This window comes from Brassica oleracea, chromosome C7 (assembly GCF_000695525.1).
Source record: "Brassica oleracea var. oleracea cultivar TO1000 chromosome C7, BOL, whole genome shotgun sequence".
In the NCBI taxonomy this organism is placed as follows: domain Eukaryota; kingdom Viridiplantae; phylum Streptophyta; class Magnoliopsida; order Brassicales; family Brassicaceae; genus Brassica; species Brassica oleracea.
The window spans coordinates 21,255,909-21,259,998 of NC_027754.1; positions in this window are offsets into that span (position 1 = coordinate 21,255,909).

A 4,090-nucleotide genomic window follows, 5' to 3' on the forward strand; every position below is an offset into this window, starting at 1 on the left:
CTCTGGGAGGGGTGTCTCGCGATAGAAACGCGAGCGACCTCTCCATATCGCTCCGGGAAAGTCGCTCTGGGAGGGGTGTCTCGCGATAGAAACGCGAGCGACCTCTCTATGTCGCTCTGGCCAGGTCGCTCCGGGATGTATGTCACAGCGACTTCATTTAGTCGCTCCGGGAAGTCGCTCCAGGAAGTCGCTCCAGGCAGTGCTCGTCCAAAGATCACTCTAATCACCTCCCTTGAGCTCCAAGTGCACCCGAATGTCTCCAGGAACTCCATGTGGTACTCTAATACCTAATAGAGACATATGTATGCAAAATGCAACCTAGACATGGCTAAATCATAATCTATATGATGAAAATGCACATGAATGAATGAATAAAACAATGTGAATATGCAAGATATCACAGTCTCTAACTCATAGTTTCTTGGAGCAGAGAGGTAAATCCAGATACCTCACGGGGAGGGGGAGGGAGCAAAGCTTGAACCGGCCAAAGTTTTAACACAACAAAGACGAAGTATATATTTTATTCGATACAAATTCTTTTTGATCTGCCGAAGCTTTGGGATGTCAAAATGCATAAGGATATTCAATTGCGTTTGAGCGGAGAGACCAGAGGAGAACATCGAAGTCTTAGCCATACTAACTTCAAGCCCTGAGAATTTTTTAAACTGGGACAGAACTGTAAAAACTTCTGCTAGGGAAGTTTCTGTACCATCAAGAAAAATTAATAAATCATCTGCAAAAGCAAGATGAGTAAGCTTGACTCCTTTACAGCCAGGATGAAAGCCAAAAATCCCATCTTCTGCTCCTCGGTTCAACATATAGGATAAGACATTCATTACCACCGCAAAAAGTAGTGGAGAGATAGGATCACCTTGTCTCAAGCCGATTTTTCCCTTAAAATACCCATCAGTAATGCCATTGATGCTCAACGAGAATGAGGGAGTAGTGATGCAAGCGCGAACACAAGAAACAAAATTTGGCGGAAACTGCATAACGTTGAGAGTTGCAAGGAGAAAATCCCAAAGAACATAATCAAAAGCTTTAGAAATATCAACTTTAACCTTAATCCTCGGCGAACGATTCTGCTTATGATATCCATTAACCACCTCAGATGCAAGCAAAACATTCTCCAGAAGCAATCTGTTCTTGATGAAGCCCGTTTGATTCGAAAGAACTAAATCAGGAAGCACATTCTTCAACCTATCAGCCAAGATACGAGAGATCACCTTATACAAGGTATTCAAACATGATATAGGCCTGAAATCCTGAATATTTTCTGCTCCTGGTCGTTTAGGGATCAAGATAAATGAAGTGGAATTGAGACCCGATGGAATAAACTTGTAGTTAAAGAAGTCCAAAATCGTAGAACAGACTTCTTCACCCACAAAACTCCACTTTGCTCTGAAAATTTCAGCCGTTAGACCATCAGGTCCAGGCGTACGGTTGAGAGGGAACTTGAACAACGTAGATTTAATCACTTCAGCCGAAACTGGAACAGAGAGATAGGCTTGATGAGTCGCAGTACATACAGCTGAGACAACCCGAAGGAGGTAATTAGGCAAGAAGAGACAATAAGATCCTCTGCAACGTACAAAGAACCCAGCAAAATGAGCAGATGCGATCTGATGAACTTCTTTAAAAGATTGTGATCTCGACCCATACCCCCTTAGAAGGTAAGTAATCCCATTAGATGCATTCCTGACTAGGGTAATAGTATGGAAGAAATGAGTATTTAAGTCTCCAGCCTCCAGCCATTTGATACAAGATCGTTAGCGGGAAAACATCTCTTCCGCAAGCCGCATGAACATCCAAGATTCACGGGATTGCTTCTCCAATGCAATATTTTCCTCAGAAGGCAAATTTAGAGCTTGAATCTGATGGGAATCTAATACCATTTGACTGAAGTTCTCCTTACAAAAAGTCTTTATAGGAGACTTGAGTTGTTTAAGCTTATAACACAGAGAAGTCAGGTTTTTTGCGGGTGCCCCTAACTTAATCCAAAAATCCTTGATGATAGGAACAAAGGAAGGTAGATTAGCTAAATAACTTGGGAACATGAAAGCACGGCTTCCGTACTCTGGCTTAGTAGAGGTAAGCCTTATATGACAAGGAGTATGATCAGAGAACTCTGGCGGTTCAAAAGAACAAAAACCTTTAGGGTAAGACGGCTGCCACCGATCATTAACCAGACATCTATCAATTTTCTTTCCTATCGGGTCAGACGGACGGTGGTTTGACCAGGTGAATCGAGGTCCCTGCGACGCGAGATCAAAGAGACCAATATCTTATAAGCAGGCGGCAAACTCACGCATAGCTCTGGAAGTGGTGATAATGGCGGGGTTAGACGACTCCCTAGGGTCCAAAATCTCATTAAAATCCCCGCAGACCATCCATGGATGAGAAGATAAATCGAAAGCAATAGCAGTGTCCCTCAGAGAAATTCATAACTGCCTACGATCATCTAACTCGTTAGAAGCATAAACCGCCGTGTAGTAAAAGGGCAGAGACTCAGGAGGCGAAATTTTAACCGTAATTGATTGAGAATCCACGAACAAAAACTGCACCTTGATAGGATCTTTATATACAAGTCACACCTTACCAAGGTCAGAATATTGATAATTAGCTATAAGCTTCCACTGCGGTCCCAACACCGAAAGAATATACATAATATTAGCCTCACTAACGTGCGTTTCCAAAAGAGCACCAAAGCAAATTCTCCTTTTATTAATCCATGAAGACAGAGGTCGATGCTTCGAAAAATCGTTGATGCCTCGCACTTTCCAAAAAAAATGTATCCGACATATATATAATTATTGAGGTTTGCAGTCCCCTAAGGAAAGGGGAGGCGAACCACCAGAGTTTGGCGACCTTTTAGCAAGCTTTCTCTTCTTATTCTTCTGGGACTTAGAGAGAGCCGGAGGAGAATATGATTGCTTACTCACTGGCGTGGAGATCACTAAAGAGAGATTAGTTTCCTCCTTGAAAGTCGAATGAGATTCTTGTTCTTGGTCAATAATAGCAAACGGATTCACAGAAACCACGGCAAAATTATCTTGATTTCCTTCCACCACAGACTTAATTGGCACTGCATTCACTGCTGGCATGAATGGAGCCTCTGCCTGAGAGTTTTCTAAGATAGGAGCCGGCTGGCTCGAAAGAGCAGGACGAACAAGAGAAGGAGCACGATTACCCTGTAGAACATCCACCAATCCATTTTCTCTTTCAATCTCCACAATAGCAGGCAGTTTGACAGTCAAGTCTACAATGACCTTAACGTCCACTGTAGAGACACTCGAGAAAGGTTTTGCGTCGACTATCTTTCCCAAAGGCTTTGAGATAATTTCCAGACCTTCATCCGTGAGCAAATCAAAAGGAACCTTGCTGAGAGTAGCCCAGATCGGGGCACATTGCAGTGAAGGAGGATCAATACTGAAGGAGCTTTCCATTCAGTTACGAAAAAAGGCGAGTCACCAACTCTCCATAGCTCATGCTGGAGAATATGTTGTCTAAGAGACACCGATGGGATGTAAAACATAAAGGCATTCTTTGAGAGATTGTGAATCGTAACTCTCCTATCTCTCCCCCATAGATAGTTTAGGACTCCCCAAATCTTTCCATATGAATGAGCATTAATATTAAAAATACCGACAATATAGTCAGAATGAGCCGTAGCGCCTCTTTCGAACACCGCATTTGGAATCTTTACACGCAGAACACCTTCCTCAATACGATTTACGGGGATAGATGATTTCGGAAATTGCCTTGCAGCTTTAGATCTGCTCAGCCAGTTGAACTCAGAATCTTGAGTAGGACAGCCCTTAAATGGAGCCTCTCCAAAAAGAGTAGATGAGAAACCAGATTTGTCCCCAGACGAGACTGCAGGGACCGACAAATTTTTGACCGGAGCATCTTCCGGAGCAGTGGAACCCGAAGGAGGGACCAAAAAAGCTGGTGAAGCACCAGACACAACAGGCAAGGAAACAATTTCGTTGGTAGCTGCAGGGGCTTCCATCATAATCGAATCCTGGATGACTTGTGAAGGAGAGACCATCGAGATGTCAGGGGGAAGAAGGAACAGAAGGTCGGGGTC